The following is a 21,126-nucleotide window of genomic DNA, read 5'->3' as shown; positions in this document are numbered from 1 at the left end:
TAGTATTATTTTATGGAAAATGAGTGATAGGTCATACTCTAATTGAAAATTTGTCATTTTGAAGAGCTCAAAAAGTGCTTAAATCTGAATTTCTGGTAGAAGTGATTAACCTATTATATTTGTAAAGAGCACAAAAAAAGGCATCAAGTAGTATATTCACTTTATACAAAAGCCAGTTATACTGTTTGCTATAAATTTACTGAATTCTGAGCCATATCAATGTTTTTTTTCAAAATTTAGGAAATGTATTTGCATATCTTTAAAACCTTATAAATTGGGATTGAGCCAAGTTGTGAAGCTGAAAATAGTTTTGTTGTACTTCATTCATGCAGAATATCTATTTTGCAAGATTTCACTTTTATAACACTCATATTTTTGAAGGTCATCAAAGGTCAGGGCCCTCTACAGGGAGAAGGAGTAGAGGTAGGTACTTCAAAATACCTTCTGTGACATACTTTAGCCTATAGACCCATCCCTGAAAGTTTCATTTTCCTAACCTAACCCCTTTCTGAGATAGCAAGAAGTCAATCAACTAGAATTTTACCATGTTTAGTTTTGTTCCAAGTGCTCTAAAGTGCATATTACTGCATATACAAGATTCTGATGATTGCATATTGTTTCTTTGTCATTATTATAGAAGCACATCCATTTTTTAGCTTTATAAAATCCCCCTCCAAGAAGACTAAAAATGATTAAAGTAGGCTTCTTTACTGATAACATTACCTAGGGCAAGGTCTGTATTCTATATTTATTCAACAAAGAGTGATAAAACTAAAAAAAAAAAACAACCTCAAACAAGGTTTATTGAATAAATATAGAATACAAATGTTGCCCTGCTGCCTGCAGGGCTCATGGACTAATATGCATTGCTCTATAGGTAATGTTACCTATGAGTATTCCCACTTTATGCATTTTTAGTTTGCCCCATGGAGGAGGAGGGTCAATCAGAAATGGATGCCCTTCTAGAATTAGCATTTCTAAGTGCTTGGAATGAAACTAAACAATCACCCACTTTTTTAATGGCTGAAAAAAATTGTTCTCAAAATTTATCATGGTCAGATGTAAGCTAGCATAGAGCTCCATAGCAGCTAATCTATTTTGGAGTCAATAGACCATGATACTCCCAAATTTTTGTGGCAGTGGTATATCCAAGTTTTTCCTACATTATTTTACAGAGAGTTTAAACCTAATCTTTTTTAATTACCTGGTGTATATTTTTGTCTTTATGTTGATACTGATAGATGCTATTATATTCTGTAAAAGTAAAGTTGTATTATCAATGTTCCAAATAAAACAGAATATATTCATTAGGTCAGCACGATCAGAACTTCCATATGCTAGGGTCTTCTTAGCCTAGGGACCTAGAGCTTTAAGTGATCACCAGGAGTGTTTCTCCAGCATTTTATTGGGGAGGGAGGGCAAGAGGGGGGTAAATTTTTCATTGTTCATATTTTTTACTTACAAATAAAGTGAATATACCACTTGATGCTTTTTTATGTTCTTTACAAATATAATAATCACTTCTATCACAAATTCAAATTTAAGCATTTTTAAGCTCTTGAAATTACCAAAATATTTCTAATATTCAGGGTATAAAAAAAGACTTAAAACATAGGTATCAAACTTTAAAACATTGGTCTCAAACTTACTGTTTCATTATAAATCTATTTATTTAATGCTAGACAATCTACAAGCACTGATTTTCCATGGTTAAGTTAGATAAATAAATTTTATGTTTCTGTTTATACTGTTTTGTTCTTCCTTGATGCCAAATTTTCAATAAAGTATGCATTTTTGGTTTTTTTCAACAAAATAATATACTACATTTTCTGAGTGCTAAAATCATTTTTAATTAGGTTAAGTTAGTTAGGTTAGTTCAAATGGTGCTTAAATTTTAGTTAGCAATAGAAGTGATTATTATATTTTTAACAAACATAAAAAAAGGCATTGAGTGGTATGTTCACTCTATTTGTAAGTCAAAAATATGAACAACAAAAATTTACCAAAAGGAGTTCTGCAAGACCCAAGAGGGAATCCAAGGGGTATGGATATCCTTTAGGAGAAAGGGGTGTTGGAATATTTGTGAAAAACATAAGCCTAAATGTGTTTTAAGATGTCTGAAAACTTGTGTTGAGAAATTTATTTATAATGGATACTGAACAACCAATGAAAGAAAAGCAAAAGGGTGTGTCCTTGCCCTGTATCTTCAAAAGGACATTTTTCTTCTAGCAATAGTGCAGAAAAGTTACTATTTATCAAAGACACTATTAGATAAATTCAAAATTAGACAATACATAATAAACAATAAAGATACTTTTAAACAAATATAAAATTAAGTACTGTTGCTCAGCTTTTACTAAAATTATCAGAATGAGTTGTTGCAGACAACAGTAGCACAGTGTAAACAAGCTTTTGGGCAGGCAAAGGTGAATGTAGTAGGCATATACACTCAGCTTTTTTCAGGCAACTTCACCACTAATATTGCAGTACCTACCCCCCAATCTTATAGTTGAACCAAGTTCTATTTCAACAGCCCTGTATATTTCACCATTCAACTGAAAGTGATTTGAAAATGGCATCTAAGCATATAAAAAGCTACGCCCTTTAAAATGCTATGTTTGAAACTTTATATGGGAAAATTGTAACCCCCCTCCTTGAACAACAAGAAAAAATCATCTTTTTGCATAGGCAGCAGTTATATGTCCTTGTTTTTTGTTGATACCAAAAAGTCTGTATTTGCATATAGAAATTGATTCAATGGTTTTTCCATGTTTTTAAAATGTATATATTTTTGCAATTTTTCACTTAGCCAATTCAACCAATTAGATTTCATTATTGTTGCCTGTATACACTTAACATTAATGCAGTGAGACCCATTTTCAGGCCTCCCAGCATCCACCACAGAGTTGGAAACGGGTTGTCTTGTTTGTTGATTGATGTTCTTTGTTGATTGATGTTTTTTGATGTTCTTGTTTTTTGAGGTACTAGAACATCATAGAGAGCTGTTTAAGAGCTCATTTAAAAGCTAGTTCTCCTATCTTTTTGTTTTTTTTCAATAAATTAAACTTTATAAAGCCATCATAAAGTACCATATGGTTTACTACAATTACAGTTTGGGCTGTTTATTGATTCTTAAAATTAAAATAATAATAAAATGGAAAAGCTCCACAAACAAATTTCCCCTGGAAAATACCTTCACCCCTTGCAGAAAGTTCTCCTCCATGGAAAATACTCCCCTGTAAATTTTACCCACATTTAAAATAGTGACTGCATTTTTAATTATTCAAAAATAAAGTTAGAATTATTAACTTACCCATTTGGTTTTGTTTGATAGAGAATGTCCAGGTAATCTGAACAATTCTTGGCATAATTGCAACAGAAACCTTAAATTGATTAAAACTTGCCAGTAATGCAAATTGGAAGGGAAAAGGAAATGGAAAGGAAAAGGAAAGGAAAATGCATAGAGTCTCCTCCTTTTGTATCTTTGATTAAAATAAAAACAAAATCTAGCAAAGTTACAGAAACGGTTTTTTCTTATATAAATCACGGTATAGGGTATTCATTTTCAGAGTGGGGGAAATAGCAATGAATATTATTTTTGTGTCTAAAATTCCCTTGTCCGAGCATAGATGGGTCTCCTAGTGTTGCATGTTAAAAGGGATAACAATAGAAAAAGAGTATTGGTGTAATGATGAAAATATTCATATATTGCTTGAATTCACTCTATCTTTCTTGCAGCAAACATTTCATACAGTATGCTAATGCAGAGATAAATGACCCACAACTAGCACTGGCATTGCATGAAATGTGACTAATAACATTAATAATCCTCATTACATGTCTGTCAATTCTTGTTTGAAGCCAGTCAAAAGAAATATTTAAAAAAGCAAAAAGAGCAAGAACTGATCATGGTATTATACACAAAGGCAGTTCTACATTTATGGGTTGATATTTAAATCCAAAATATAAGGATTGGGATGTTATAAGCACTTATAATATATTTAAATTACAAATGAGGGAATTTTGAGTTACATTGGAGCTTTGATTAAATGTTGGAAGTAAACATTTAAACAAATATAGGATTCCTGGAATGGATCCTCCCCCCCCCCAAACAGCTTCCATGACAAAGGTGCAGTCAATTAAATCTATCCAGCTATAGTGCAAATATTATTATAAAAGGCACTAAGTTTCATTTTATCTTACAATGATTTCCTTTTCACTCAAGCAAAATATTCACTGTATCCTTCTTATTATACCTTCTTATTCTTCAATTATTAAATTTTTATACTATTTGAAGATGAAGAGGGTGTATTCGTATCCACATTTGAAAGTTTAAAAACAAAGAAATCTAATCTTGAACTGATAGATTTTAGGAAGTAAAGAACCTTAAATGTCATGGAAATAGGCTAAATTTGACCTGAGCAAACATGGCAGAACAGGAAGATTAGTACATTTTCTTAATTTTACCATTAACTAGGCTCACCTATTTCCTTGATGAGAAGGTTTCAAGGCACTATATTTCCATCAATGCTAGTGTGGAACAAATTAGGAAGTCTACTGGCCCCTGTTTTTCACGTTTTTTTATATTAAAAACAAGTATGGATTAATTTAAAAAATATCTCCTCAAAGTAAAGAGCAAAGTTGAAACATATAATGAGTTGCAGTTTTAAAGCTACTTAATAAATTATAGTTATTTTAAAATTGCTTGGGGGACGGCCTAATGTTTTGCCTGGTCATAAAAAATGTTATTTGTCCTTTCCAGGCATCATCCTGGACTTCTAATACCCAACCCACTCCTTACCAGAATGTGTCATCCTCTTGAACTAGATAACAGTCCTTGGAAGTTTCAAGTCAAACAGAAATGTGCTTTGTGCAGAAATTCTTAGGGAGTCATGTCTCCAAAGTAAAATTTTCACATACAAAAGGGTCTACTTGACTAGGGACATGTGGTTTTATGCTCTAAAACTCTTAAATGAAAATTCAGCCAAACTAATATTCTTCTTAATGCCTATTGGTATACTCCTACCCCAGTAATTTTGTGCATAAATATCAAGCTAATCAAAAGGAAAAGAAAATCTAGCCGCCGTTTTTGGGAACCTTTTCCCCCAATCCGATTTTCTTGTTCATGGGGACCCCCTTGGCCCAGATCATAAACAGCTGTAAGTTTGTTGCAGCTGAGAGAGAAATTATTTTTTTTTGAGGGAGCCATTATTTTTTTTGTCAGTTTCTTGTAAATTGATATTGTCCGGACCCAAAGAGTTAGGGCTGTAAGTTTTGAGGCAATCAGAAAAAAAGATTTTTGGCCATTTTGTACCCCATTTTTGAGGGAATATGCCTCTTAGCTACATTCTTTACTTTAGGCTTTTGACCAAAGAACATGTGGTTGCATGTTTCAAACTGACCAGAGACAAAAAGTTTTGCACATTCCTGGGCCCCCTGGCCATTCCTGGGAACACTCCCTTCCTAATAAAATGTTTGCTTTACTTAACTCAGGGAGCAATTTCTAAAAGTTTTCAGCCAATTGAACACCCAAGATTAAATATACCTTTCTTTTCTTAACCAGTTTGAAAAATGACAATTTCTGGGCCCAAATGAAAAAAAAAACACAAAAAACACACATTTTGGGAGGAACCAAATTTTCTCTTCCGTTTTTTATCTCCAAAGACTTATGGTTTTGAACTTTGAGCCATTCAAAAAACTTGTTTATGGCCCATTGTTGTCTCCTGTTTTCTGGAATTAATTCTGTTTTCCTTCTTCATTTGGATTCTTTTATCCCAAGGACTTAAGATCATAAGGCTCAATTCAATTTAGAAAAAAATAGCCCTTTGTATGCCCTGTTTTAGGGTGATCTATTTTCCCATACATTAGGCTATAGGTTCTTGAACCTTTAGGTTCAAAGAATTAAGAGTGCAAGTTACTTACTGATCAGGGCCAAAAAGTTTTTTGGCACATTTCTGGGTGCTTTAACACCCTCCCCACGAAATCCGTGATCCTCCTTCTCCAGAGACAAATCTCTGAAAGCTTCAGGGTAATTCAACACCCCAGATAAAACATTTCCCCTTTTTTACACTATGTAGCCTATCTATAACCAATCGGCCGTTTCCATATTTTACAGCGTTAGCTGAAAGGGCTTTGGTGGTTAAGTTGTTCCCAGGTCATATTTATTAGACATATCTACTTTTTTTGGAGAAATTATTATCCCAAAATCTTGATTGGATGCCATGTGGGGTTTAAGCAGGAAACAGCATGGGAAGAGGCCCACCGGGCCCTCAAACACTTCTGACTCTTAAAAAGGGTTATTAATGTTAGTTTTCTATTGAAAGTGCCCTTTTAGTATTTTTCTTCAACCCCGTCCCCTTTAATACAAAGTTGCCTGGGGGGGAATGTTGTATTGAAGACGTATGGTTATTTACTAAGGCAATACCCAAGCATTGCCTTAGACGCGGAAATGCATGTATTTAAATATATTCACATCAAAAATGAATAAGTATATGATAGATAGATTGAATACAAATATGGAGTAAGATACATATCTACTCTAGGGTACCCACAGCTTTAAGGCTATGATGGTTTGAAAAGAAAGTGAAGAGGAACAAGTAAGGTATTTCATTCAGAAGCCATTGGCATAAAACTGAAAGAAGCTCTTTTCAAATTGATCTTATCAAACAGTTTGTGGTAAAGAACTGAAGTAAGGAGCGACCCGGCTCAATAGTTACCAAAACTCTAAAAAATGGAATTTTGATACCAACAGTTACATCAAAAGAATTGCATTTTAATGCTGATTTTAAATATATAAGTTTCATCAAGATTAGTCTTACCCATCAAAAGTTACGAGCCTGAAAAATTTGCCTCATTTTAGAACATATGAGCAAATACCCTATAAAAGTCATACAATCTTAACGAAAATCACACCATCAGATTCAGCGTATCAGAGAACCCTATTTTAGAAGTTTCAAGCATCTATCTACAAAAATGTGGAATTTCGCATTTTTTGCCAGAAGACAGATCATGGATGCGTGCTTATTTCTTTTTTGTTTTTTTCCCTAGGGGTGATCGTATCGACTCAATGGTCCGAGAATGTCGCGAGAGGGTTCATTCTAACGGAAATTAAAAGTTCCAGTGCCCTTTTTAAGTGACCAAAAAATTGGAGGGCACCTAGGCCCCCTCCCACGCTCATTTTCCCCAAAGTAACCAGATCAAAATTCTGAGATAGCCATTTTATTCACCATAGTCGAACCTAATAACCTAAAAACTAAAAACCTAATAACTGTGTCTTTGGCTACGACTTACTCCCCCACAGTCCCCTTGGGGGGGCTGCAAGTTACAAACTTTGCCTGTGTTTACATATAGTAATGGTTATTAGGAAGTGTATAAACTTTTTCAGGGGATTTTTTTTTGGTTTGAGGGGGAGGGAGAGTTGAGGGGAGTTTCGTGGGAGGATATTTCCATGGAGGAATTTGTTATGGAAAAGAGAATGCGCAGAATTTTCTAGCATTATTTAAAAAGCAATGAAAAAATAAATATGAAAAGTTTTTCTACTGAAAGTAAGGAGCAGCGTTAAAACTTAAAACGAACAGAAATTATTACGCATATGAGGGGTTTTCCTCCTCGTAATACCTCGCTCTTTACGCTAAAGCATTTTTAGTAATTTCAACTATTTATTCTACGGCCTTTGTGATTCAGGGGTCATTCTTTAGGAATTGGGACAAAATTTAAGCTTTAATGTAAAGAGCGAGGTATCGACGAGTGGTGAACCCCCTCATATACGTAATAAAAACATACGAATATAGAAGTTTGTTATGTAAGTTAATTCGTAAGTTACGTATATTTTTTACTAACGAAAACGTTCGTAAAAAATTTAAAGATCTAGTTGCCTTTTTAAGTAATCAAAAAGTTGGAGGGCAACTAGGCCTCCTCCTTCGCTCTTTTTTCTTAAAATCTTCCGATTAAAACTATGAGAAGGTCATTTAGCAAAAAAAATAATATGCAAATTTCGTTTTAATTATATATGTGTGGAGAGCCAAGATCAAAACATGCATTAATTCAAAAACGTCCAGAAATTAAATAAAAAAAAACAAGCTTTTTTAACTGAAAGTAAGGAGCGACATTAAAATTTAAAACAAACAGAAATTACTCGGTATATGAAAGGGGCTTTTCCTTCTCAACGCCCCGCTCTTTACGCTAAGTTTTTTACTGTTTTAAAAAGTAGAGTTAAGAGAAAGAGTCAAACTTTAGCGTAAAGAGCGAGGCGTTGAGGAGGAAAAGCTCCTTTCATATACGGAGTAATTTCTGTTTGTTTTAAATTTTAATGTCGCTCCTTGCTTTCAGTTAAAAAAAATTGTTTTTTTTTTATTCAATTTTATTGGAACAGGAACTTACCTAGGGAGAAGGGTGATTTGGGCCCCTCCATCCAGAAATCCTTTTGGGGAGAAATCCAAGTTTTCTTCAATTTCTAAGCCCTTGTTATTCCAAATGTCAAACAAAATTTGTTTGTCTATTATTGAACCCTTCTGGATTTCTTAATATCGCCCCCTCCTGATCCCTCCCAAAAAATTGCGTATAGCAAGTTTCTGTGTCAGCCCATTCTTTTTCTTAAGGCTAACAAGGTGGAGCATTCCCACCTTTATCCTAAAAGCTGGGTACAACGGCAATAGAAGGCCTCTTGCCACCTTGGCTATCCAGTTGATATGATAGGGAGCAGTGGAGTTGTTTTTTCTTGGGGGAAGTGGGGGCAGTTGCCCCCACTTGATTAGAAAAAAGAGCCATCAAAGAACCAGCAGGTTTTTTTTCTTATGAAACTAAGTATTAAGCTAATATACAGGCTCCACAGAAGATCTGTTCTTTTTTTTTCGGCACTGAATACTGATCAAACTCAATATTTTGTTCTCTTTCAGAAACCAGAAGGACAAAGGACTAAGAAAACCCATAAACTTTTTAAAATAAAATTTATTTTTGGGTTTATTTACTTGCTTATTTACTTAATAACTCTGTGAGAAATTAAGAAATTAACTCTGTCTTAAATAGGTAATTTCGAAGACCACACTGCCTTTCCATGTCTATAAATAAAACTTCAAATACGTATAAATCATTTTAATAGACAGTAAAAAATTCCACAAAAAATATACTGGATATTTCGGTCGAATATCCAGTGACCGTCATCAGCAGAAATGCTAAAATAAAACAAATAAGAACTATGATATAGACACAAAACAAAATAATTACATATTGCTTAATGTAATTATTTTTTTCAATGCAATACCGGAAATAAACCTCTTTGACCTTCTCTCCTCTTTTGAAGTTCTGGCTTATTATTTTTATTTGAACTAACAATTGGATAAAGGTTAAATTGGGATTATTTTTTATTTTGTTCTTATTTGTAATAACCACATTAATTCAGGTTGAATACTATGTGTTTTATAGTACTAAACTTCTATATAGCAGGTTGATATATGAGTAGTATTTTGGCATCTTTGTCCTAACTGAAATTCCTTTTATAAAACGTACTGTTTCAAATTTGAGATTTTGAAAGGGATCCTTAGTCGAAACAAAGATTCTACTGGTCAGGTACATTAAATAAATAAAATTAATCCTTGCTGGGGTTTGTGGTAACCAACTGTAAATAAGGAACAAATTGGACCAATAGTTACCGAAACTCTAAAAAAGAGAGATTTGATAAGATTAACACATCAAAATGATCTGTTCTGGATGCTGATTCCAAATATATTGATTGTGTTAAGTTTACAGCTACCTAGTCACGTGCTACGAACCTGAGCTTATTTGCGTGATCTTCAAAAAGGAGGTAAACGCTCTTTTGAACTTTTTTTGAACTTGAATTTTTTCTGAATTTTGAACTTTTTCCCAGAAGAAAGATCACGGATGGGTGTGTTTTTTTCCCAGGAATGAATGTATAGAGCCTATGGTCCTAGAAGATCGAGAGAGGGCTCATTTGAACGGACTTCAAACATTTTTGGTTCTTTTCAAGTTGACCCCAAACTATGATTTTCCAAAAAGGACCTACAAGTTGATTGCTACAAGTTGAAAGTTCTGAGATAGCTAATTCATTTAAAAGCACCAAAAAGCTATATATTAGAACCCCAGTTTTAGAAAAAAGTAATACCGCACCGTGGTGCAGTTGTTTCTAAAAAGGCTCGTACTCTAAACAAGATAAATTGTTTACGTAGACATTTATTTTGAAGCTTCATTCAACGAAATTGAATCACTTGATGTTTATTTTGAATCACTTTTTTTAAAGTAGATGTTTATTTGAACATTTATTTGAATCACTTGACATTTATTTTGAAGCTTCATTCAACGAAATTGAATCACTTGATGTTTATTTTGAATCACTTTTTTTAAAAGTAGATGTTTATTTGAACATTTATTTGAATCACTTGACCTTTATTTTGAAGCTTCATTCAACGAAATTGAATCACTTGATGTTTATTTTGAATCACTTTTTTTTAAAGTAGATGTTTATTTGAACATTTATTTGAATCACTTGACATTTATTTTGAAGCTTCATTCAACGAAATTGAATGACTTGATGTTTATTTTGAATCACTTTTTTTAAAAGTAGATGTTTATTTGAACATTTATTTGAATCACTTGACATTTATTTTGAAGCTTCATTCAACGAAATTGAATCACTTGATGTTTATTTTGAATCACTTTTTTTTAAAGTAGATGTTTATTTGAACATTTATTTGAATCACTTGACATTTATTTTGAAGCTTCATTCAACGAAATTGAATCACTTGATGTTTATTTTGAATCACTTTTTTTTAAAGTAGATGTTTATTTGAACATTTATTTGAATCACTTGACATTTATTTTGAAGCTTCATTTAACGAAATTGAATCACTTGATGTTTTACATAATTTTGTACAGTGATGTATAATTATGCGTTAGCTATTATGAATACTTACTTAGACTTAGGTCTTTCTATGCCTAGAGGAGCATAAGACAGCAACAGTAGATCTCCAGTTCAACTGATCTTGTGTCAGGGATCAGAACTCATTCAGGGTAGTTTTAAGACTTGTTGCCTCTTTCACCAGGGACTGACCTAGTGTCTTGCGCTGTCTTCCCCTCCTTCGAAGACTGGGTGGGATCCAACACCTTATATAGTGTGGGAGACAGCCTTCATTCATGCAGACTATGTGCCTGATCAGTGGCTGTTCATCCGTCCTTATTCGGGCATTTGTCAAATTGTTGATCCAGTGGGTTACAGAGATTATGTGTAGGAAATTGTTTTTATGTTGAGTAGGCTAATCGTTTCTCTGCATTCTATGTGTACAGAGTGTACATAACTCCCAAATAGTCTGAGTTTGAGCTTCTCGAAGTGATTTCTGGATGTTCAAACGTTACTCAGCTGAGGAAATACTGCACCTATATGCGCTATACGGAGCATGACTTCTGTCACTGTTCTCATTTTGGGTCACTGGGCTACTAAGATATTTGAAATCTCTAACCTTTTCGATATCAGTACCATTATATGGATGCCTTTAGCCAGGGTTGTTATATCTCAGTAGACGTACTTTCGTTTTATCTACATTTATTTGTAGACTGCTGAGAGTGGCAGTTTTCGCTGCTAGTTTCTTCAGATATTTGAATATAAAAAAAAACTAATTTTTTTAGCTGAAAATAAGGAGCGACATTAAAACTTAAAACGAACAGAAATTACTCCGTATATAAAACGGGTTGTCCCCTCCGCAATCCCTCGCTCTTTACGCTAAAGCTTTTAATTGTTTTAAAAAGTAGAATTGTGGCAAAGAGTCAAACTTTAGCGTAAAGAGCGAGGGATTGCGGAGGGGACAACCCGTTTTATATACGGAGTAATTTCTGTTTGTTTTAAGTTTTAATGTCGCTCCTTACTTTCAGCTAAAAAAATTAGTTTTTTTATTTAATTTCTGAACGTTTTTGAATTAATGCATGTTTGGTTTTGGCTCTCCTCACATAAACTATTAAAATGAAATTTGTATATTAATTCTTTTTTTGGCTAAATGGATTTCTCTTAGTTTTGATCAGATGATTTTGAGAAATAAGGGGTGGAGAAGGAGGCCTAGTTGCCCTCCAATTTTTTGGTTACTTAAAAAGGCCACTAGAACTTTTAATTTTTAACGAACGTTTTTATTAGTAAAAAATATATGTAACTTAAGAATTAACTTGCGTAACAAACTTTCATAATCTTATATTTTTATTATGTATACGAGGGGGTTTGTACCCTCCTAAATACCTCGCTCTTTATGCTAAAGTATTTTTAGAACCCCTCATATGCGTAATAATCTCTGTTCGTTTTAAGTTTCAATGCTACTCCTTCCTTTCATTTGAAGAAAAACGTTTTCATGTTTATTTTTCATTGTTTTCTTATAGTAATGCTAGAAAATCCTGCGCCCTTTTCATTGAATTTTTCTTCCCCCATGACAGATTTCTCCAAGGAAAGATCCTCCAACATAGCCCCCTCCCCTCAGCCCCACCCCCCCAAAAAAATCCCCCTGAAAACGTCTGTACACTTCCCAATAACCATTACTATATGTAAACACTGGTCAAAGTTTGTAACTTGCAGCCCCTCCCCCAGGGATTGTGGGGGAGTAAGTCATCCCCAAAGACATAGTTATTATGGTTTTCGACTATGCTGAACAAAATGGCTATCTCAAAATTTTGGTCACTTAAAAAGGGCACTAGAACTTTTCATTTCCGTTAGAATGAGCCCTCTTGCGAAATTCTAGGACCACTTGGTCGATACGATGACCCCCTGGGAAAAAGAAAAAACAAACAAATAAACACGCACCCGTGATTTGTCTTCTGGCAAAAAATACAAAATTCCACATTTTTGTAGATAGAAGCTTGAAACCTCTGCAGTAGAGTTCTCTGATACGCTGAATCTGATGGTGTCATTTTTGTTAAGATTCTACGACTTTTAGGGGGTGTTTCCCCCTATTTTCTAAAATAAGGCAAATTTTCTCAGGCTCGTAACTTTTGATGGGTAAGACTAAACTTGATGAAACTTATATATTTAAAATCAGCATTAAAATGCGATTCTTTTGATGTAGCTATTGATATCAAAATTCAATTTTTTAGAGTTTTGGTTACTATTGAGCCGGGTCGCTCCTTACTACAGTTCGTTACCACGAACTGTTTGATGTTGAATGTCATCATGGCAGTAAGCAGCAAAAGTCGGTGAACTCTCAGTTCTTAAATAGATGTACAGTGCTAAGTGGAAAGCCTCCTCTAAAGCGGCAGGCTCAAATCACAAAGTCAATAAGTATTACAAACAAAATGGGGATAGCAAACATCCTTGACGAACATCGGAATCGACTTGAAACCTCTGTGGCAGACCACTCTTCCATCTGCACTGCACATACATATCCGTCAAACAGCCTTTTAATCATATTCACAATTTTCAGAGGCATCCCAGAAGCTATGAGAATTTCCCGCATAGCCTCTAGGTTCACGGAGTCAAACGCTTTCAAAAAGTCTTTTAAACACTAAATAATCAGCACTTGCCATTCGTCTGATTCTTCCAATAGTACACGCAAGCTAAATGCCAAATAACAGCAAAAACGATTCCAACGAAAGCAGTGTTGTTTGTCCCTTAAAATCGAGTCCGCTTGAGCCTGGATTCTGGTAAGTAAAATTTGACACAGGACCTTGATTCCGACTGACTGAAGCCTCTCCAACTATCATGTAATGTCTTTCTTTCTTTCTTTCTTAAGTTTCACAATAATGCCCTTTTTCCATTCGGACGGGATAGCCTTGTTCTCCCATACTTCACTTTGTGTAATTTCAATATTTGACCATCAAGTGCTATTATTCAATTTTTCAGTAACCCCGGAGATATGTTATCGTAACCAACTGCTTTCCCGTTTTTAAGTGACCTCAGTGCTGTATCAACTTCCTCAAAGGGGATTGGACCCGAACGGATGTCCTAATTAAACAGGCCTATATCAGGAACAACCAGCGGCTCTTGGGGCATTGGCTGGCTTAGAACCCTTGAGAATTTTCTCTCCAGCGATATTTAAATTTTTTACGAAGGAGGGGAGGTGAGTCATCCTATATGGTGGAGATAGAAAGGGATCTGGTGGGAGGCGGGGTAGTCTCTGATCTCCCTTTTGAACTAAGCCTGTGTAAGAGTACTATGAGGTGATGGCTTTCTTATTATTGTAGAAAAACGTTTTCTTTTCTAACATTAAAGATTTTATTCACATTCCTGCCGACGCAAAAGGTGGAAGGAGAAGGGGACTATTAATGAGCACCATCTGGAAATTACCAGGAGTTGGAGGCTGATGACACCAGGGGATTTCTTCTTATCGTTGTTTAAATTGAAATATTGAGTTGTTTTTTTTTCTATCTTACACAGTTGGCGGCAACGAAATGTAAGTAAGGAGTGACTCCTACTAATTGTAAACTAAATTAAAAAAAAGAGTTTTAGTAATAATTTATACACTAAAAGAATTAGATTTGTATGGTGACTCCTAATACATAAAACTCATTAAGCTTGGAGTTAACCATCGAATGTTACAAGCATGAAAAACACCCAGCTTAAAAAAAAAACAAAAAAAAAAAAAAAAAAAAAAAAAAAAAAAAGGAAGCAACCCATAAAGAGTGGGTGATTATATTACGCCGTCAAATTCAGTATCTATGATAATTCTATTGTAGAAATGTCAAGCCTTTGTATGCAAAATTGCGAAATTTTGTATTTTTTCGAGAAGGGGGGTCATGAATGCGTGTTTATTTGTTTTTTTTTGAAAAGTTATCGTATCAAACCACTGGTTCTAGAGTATTGGAAGAAGGCTCAATTAGAAAGAAAATTGGACGCTCTACTGACCTGTTTAATTACCAGAAAAGATTGTGCTGAAACAAAATAGCTGTTTTGGCATAAAACGATAATTCTAGCCCAAAGGGTGCCGAGAACCCCTCACCTTTTACGAGAAAGTTTGGCTTTTTGTCCCAATTCTTGGACTTCTCAGACACAAAGGCCATTGGGTTGTAATAAGAAGTAGTTTTAAGGTAGTACCAAACATTAGTAAATAGCGGGTAATTGTAGAGGGGGTAGCCCCTCTGGTAATAATATTTTTTCAGAGTCTCTATGAAGCTGCATACTATTTGGGTTTCCAGAACAAAACATACTAGTTTAGGCCTAATTGATGTTGTCATCATGTAGAGCAAATAATTGAGTTTGTTTGCTCAATATTGGAATGGTAACCACGGCTGCTACCAGGTATCGGTGCGGAAATGGTGCTACACCACTTATTGGAGGCGAAAGCCTCGCTGGTGCCAAATATTGTAATGGAATGCCTCGCGGTTACCACTACTGTACCGTAAATATAGAGTACGTTGGTACCGTTTTACGTTATACCCTGCTCCAAGATATGGTAACAGGATCGAAAGATCAAACGGGCCAAACTCTAGGCCAAGGGTGCACCCAACCTGGGTCACCATTAATATCTCTTGCTATCTCTTGGAGGGTAAACGGCCCCCCTGTCGATATATCAGTGACGGTATTTCTCGCGAACTCTTTTCCTACCCTACCTGAGTTCCTGGAAAAGTAATCTCCCACAGCTGTAGAAAATAGCTTAGGCTACTTGTATTCTTTCAAAGGTTACCTGAAAAAACCCACACATACATCAACTCTGAAAAATAGACCCCCTAAATGGGGTCTCAATTTAGACTAAAAAAAACAAAACACCACACCTGTACAAAAGCACTTTCTGCAGGGGTGGACCTTAGATTGGCCCTGTCCCTGGCCAATCCACTAAATTAAAGTTCAAATCCCTGGCTTCCTTTGAATAATATTATCTTTCAATGGCCCAGAATAGAAGACCAAAATAGAATTTAGCTTGCAAGCTTACTTATTGCAAAACAACTATAGCTTAGCTATGAGACTTTAACTTATCATTGAAAATTATACTACAGGCAAATCTAAGCAATTGTAATTACGGAAACGAAAACAGGTCATTTATCTAAAAAAAAGAAACGGTGGTGAAACCCCAACACTAAAAAAATAGCATCTGCTTGTGCAAATTCCTTTTTGCACAGGAATATGGTGCACATCTTCTAGGGTAGACCTACCCTGTAATCATGGTTAGTTCTCTGAGCTTTGTTCAGAAGACCTTCCGTCGGTCCAGCAGTCCATTAATAGCAAGGTTACTTCACACAGCTGACAATTGTTACCAACGATGTACTTATTATAGAGGGTCCGAATGGTGTATGACTTCTGTAGGAGTGGAAATGCCAAACTGGTCCCATCGAAATGTGGAAATCGTGACATTCCAAGTGGTAACAATTAATTTAGAAATGGTAACATGCAAATGCTAATATTTCATGTGATGATATTTAATTCGGAAATGATTGCATCCAAACATCTGTAGAACCATTTAAAATGGGACGTAGGTTCAGTTGCTCCCATAATTTTTGCTTTCTCTGATACCCCTCCATAGTACTAGTTCTTCAAGCACCCCAACCAATAGATCCGACCTTGATTTAATACAATCTCAATTTTTCCCGTATCTCAAAACCAATAAATTGTCTTAAATTGCCTGGAAATCTACGCATGAATGTTATACATGAAAAATACAGGCATTCTTTGGCAAAATTTTCCCCATATATGTGCTAAGATCAGCAGATTTAAAGCCTGTTTTTAGAACAATATCTATCTCATCAAATAGCTATTAATATTCGTTAAGTATTAAATCACCGGTTTTGTTTACCTCTCACGTATCTGTTCTGGTAGATTTTGTAATTTTTAAGTCAAGAAAAATTTTCAGTCTGAAAAATATTTCACCACCTGTCACTAAACAGATCAGAACACCATGCAGCTTCAAAAAATAATTAAAGGTATTTTAGCTTACAGAGGAGCTGCAAGACTGCAGATGGTGGAGCAATTTAAAAGGATAAAAAATGACCCAGCTGTAAGTTTCGCCTGATTTATTTAGTTTTATTTTACTACTTTTTCTTATCGAAAATTTAGTTTTTGTTCTCCAAGTTTTTTGTTATCTTACAAGGGTTGTGAGTTTAAAAGGTTTCGTTCGATTGAACCCTCCCCCAGCTTTCTTTGGCATGTTCGACAGGATCACTCCTAAAAAAGCAGTTAAAAATAATTAAAAGCGTGGATACCTAGAAAAATCGGGGGGAAGCAAGGGAAGTGTCGGATGTTTACCCCCTCCCAACCACGCACTGCGCTTTCCGGCTAGAGGCTGATACTCAGGAGATTGATACCTGCGCAACCCAGACCATTGGTCAGCATGCGGAAATTTTTTTTGGGGGTGTTCATTAGTAAGATTTTTCTTGAATTTTGATTACTTTTTTGGTGGTTTCAAATTCACTCTTTTTAATTTATTTTTTATTTTTCCAAACCTTTCTTGTGCTAACTACTTTTTGACAAATATACAATGAAGTTGTATATTCAGAATAAATATAAAACTGCATTTATATCACCGTGCGTGTTGCCTTCAATTGGGGATGAGGGCATTTACGCCCTTATTCCGTATCTTTTGCCCCCTCTCCCTACATTCTGAAAAACACCTTTTTTGGGTGGCGTTTTCATTGAAAAATTCCTTTTTTGGGGTTTTCATTGAAGAAATATAAAAACAACGACAAAGTGCCCCCTTCTAGATTTTGAAAAAAAACACTCCCCCCTCCCGCCCCAATCTCCACGAATTCCCAAATTTTCATCTTACTGACTACATTTTCTCGAAAGTCAAAATTTTTTTAAGGCTTGGAATACTATGTGAAGCGGGTCACACTTCGCTTGGTGGAGCCTAGCAAGTATCATATTTCTTTAGTTCGCGTATTTTGTTTGCGCTTCGTTTCGATTGTATTATTTTTCGCTTTATTTGAAAAAAAAATAAAATAAAGTTGGGTAGTTTTGCTTGGAGGAGCTATTTTGAAACTACTCTTCATCAGACTGGAACAATAAGTTTTATTTGAATGTAATAAAATACGTTTAAATATTTTATTCAAAGTTTTTTTTCTGCCCTAGTACAGAAGAAGTTAAAATGTCATTTTTTTATTGACCTTTTATGACTGTAGGCTAAAACCTCTAAAAAGACCAATAAATTAAAAATGTGGGAACGTAAATAGAGGAAATTTTTGTAAAAAGATCTACCGGTGTTTTGAAGTGAGTTTTAAGGATATAGTCAGGGTATGCCCTACTGAAGGCATTCACAGTTGGACCCTAAAATTAGAAAAAATTATAGTACCTTTTCTCTAATTTCTTTTATTTTGTTTCATAATTTGCCTGCTTTTTTGTTATTTGTTTTGATCTTGACTCTCTTGAAATAAATTTCTGTGGACGTGTCTACCTGAAAGTATGTAATTATCGGATCGATCTGGTGACCACTCTGAAATTATGTACAACGGATGGGGAGTGTCAAGCATTGCGGAACTGTTCCAAGTATTTGGGGACTGCGTCAACCATGGGAGAACTGCGCGGCGCTCGTGTTGTTCTGAGTTGTTCACCAGGCTATGGGAAGTGGTCAACCCCTCAATTCGCATGGCTGAGCAGGCTTATCTTCAAAGTCAATTAGTCAAGTCTAATTGCCCGATTTAGTTCAATTAATTTTTATTTACGCTCTCTCCATTGAAACTCATAATTTTGAAACTCACCTCGAGTATTAACGCCCGTGTGTCGCATATTCCTGCCATGCTTGGCATGCACCCCCTGTAGGTAATTTCTGAAAGTTGGCGCCCCCTCAGCTTATCTATAAACTATTTTCTTTGAAAATTTTTCCAGCATATAAACCAAGGCCAGGGTATTTTTCGCTCGTTCGTGCCGCACTGCGTAATAGGATAATATATTGATATTCCTTGTGTATCGTTAAATGTCCTTGCAAATCATGTATTCGTTTTGTCAGATTTTCTAAACATTAGATGTATAAAAAATTTTATTACCTGTCATTCAAGGGCTTGGATTCCTATGTAAAAAAAAAAATAAAAATAGCAAATAAAAATAAAATAAATGAAGAAATAATAAAAAAAACTTTTTGCTTATAGAGGAATTGTAAGAAAATAAATGATTTTGCAAATCAAACAGGTTAAAAATTGCCCTCCTCTATGTTTTCCCATCTTGCTGCTCTTGCAGAAATGAACTTAATTTTTTTTTGTCGATTTCTTTCTTTCAAGATTCTGGTCAAAAATCACCTAAGGACAAAAAAAAGACAGGTGACAAGCTTCTCCTTATCATTTAGCAAGTTTCTAAGGTTCTTTTGTGAAGCATCGGAAGCTTTAAAAATATATCTCTAGATATTAAGTAATTTTACCATATCAGCCTAAATGTTCTTAGGCGTCTTCAAAAACGAAAAACACCGGGACTTTTGTTGTTCCTTCTTTGCTCCCTTTTCGTGTTTGCTATTAGTAATATTGTTTCCCGCTTCTATGTCTAAATGTTTTTGGCTCACTTATTGTATGATTTGAAGATTTTTCCCTTGTCGTTTGCTAGTAACCTGTTTTGATAAATTCTACTTTGAGAACTGATTGTCGCTAAATTTTGGTTCTTGGAAATTCACGTTTTCTGAGGTCTGCAGACAAGAATTGGTTTAAGACAAACTACAACCTTTCAGTAATAAAAACCTTCAGACCCATTTCTAGGGTTGGTGGTGTCCAGGGCAAAATTAATTACAGACTCAAATATAAGCAAAAGAGGCTGAATCAAACTGAAAAATTTGATCAGAATGGACAACCCTCCAGCTGCAACCCCTGCTACGGTACCTTAGGCATGTGTTCCATGTTGACCCCCCCCACCCTTTTAACGGTTCTGAAAACCATTTATTGGTTGCTAATCAATTGAAGTCTAAATTCAGTTGAGTAGTAAAAGTCATTATTTGTTACTGCTCAATTGAACGCCAACTTTTAGTTATATTGTTCGAATGAATTTCAAGGAAATTGGAGGTTGGAAAATCCATGGTCCTAAACAATTGTCTCCATAAACCATCTCCATGGACTGTCTCCATGGACCATCTTCTTTTTTTACAGGTTAGGTAGCTCCTAAAGTAACAACAACGGTGGAATTGGATGTGATTGTTTGAGTTGGATAAGTAAAAATTTACACAACCATATATCTCAAAAAATTAGAAAAAATGGGAAATACAAATTTTAATGAAAAAGCCACATATGCTGCTTTTGTTACTGGCGGCCTCCAATTTAAAGAAAAACAATCGTGAGTGAAAATTTAGCTAAAAACATTTGGCGCAAAACAGCATAAGGGGGTGCAGCTTTCTTTTAAAGGTGTAGTTGTTTTGTTGCTTCAAATATTCTTAATATTTGAATTTTTACGCATGAAAGTTATTGTCAGTTCTACCTTTTTAATTTGCTTATGTATTAACCTTATTCAACATGACAACATTGACACAATGTACTACTGTTGTAAAAACTTAATAATTTTGAAGCAATAAATAGAAGAATCTGAGAAAACCTTTTTTCAGGCATTAATGGACCTAAGACTGATTGTTTTAATCTCCTTGGTAATTTAAGGATTCTGCTCCCCGTGTGGTAGGTTATTTTCCGACGTTGTACGGCTCTACCCTGGGTTCCCACTGATGTGATTTCATGCATACGCCCGTTTTGCGTGAACTAACTAATTTCCTCCATTTTTCTTGTAGCAACTTTATGCGTCGCAAAGGTTCAGCGTGTGCATTGAAAAATTTTTCATTGAGCCTTTGAAAATTGCATCTGCTAATCTGAATTGAAAATTTTTCAGAACCATAAATTACAAGTAATTAAGAAACTAATCATATTTATCAGAAGTTCTCTATTAATATTTGACAAAAAGCATGATGGTCATATCCTTTTATTTCAAGATTTTAACCCTTAGCGCCTGGGGGAAAATACCTAATATCTAATATTGAATATCTCATAAAAGTTTTTTATGACATGAAAATATTATGTTTCTCTGTTTAAATATCTCGAAATATTTTTTTGCACTCCAATTAATGCAGTGAACCGTTTCTGTATAAACATCTTTGCGATTTTCCTGCATCCGCTATCCGTGAGCCGTTTCGCATTTAAAAAAATCGCGTCAATGGGAGCCAAGGCTTTTTGTTGCCAGCCAAGAATGCCAAAAACCAAGGCAATTTAGTAGAAATTGTATAAACATCTTTGCGATTTCTTTCCATGTCTGTTTAAACATTTTAA

The 21,126-nt window shown here is 34.8% G+C and overlaps 1 protein-coding gene across 3 annotated transcripts in view; it reads left to right on the top strand.

Moving 5' to 3' along the window:
- The window catches only part of LOC136024728 (beta carbonic anhydrase 1-like), a 143,574-nt gene that overhangs the window by 13,183 nt on the left and 109,265 nt on the right, over positions 1-21,126 (top strand). The window contains exon 1 of one of the 3 annotated variants that reach the window (XR_010616892.1): positions 16,753-16,907. The exons of the other annotated variants lie outside the window; for them this stretch is intronic. The gene's annotated coding sequence lies outside the window, so the exon portion shown is untranslated. Of the gene's footprint in view, positions 1-16,752; positions 16,908-21,126 lie in introns of those variants that run through there. 3 annotated transcript variants of the gene reach the window in all.

The sequence above is a fragment of the Artemia franciscana genome, chromosome 3 (assembly GCF_032884065.1).
Source record: "Artemia franciscana chromosome 3, ASM3288406v1, whole genome shotgun sequence".
NCBI lineage: Eukaryota > Metazoa > Arthropoda > Branchiopoda > Anostraca > Artemiidae > Artemia > Artemia franciscana.
Note: the sequence above shows the minus strand (reverse complement) of the source record. Positions and strands in the feature narration are given on the sequence as shown.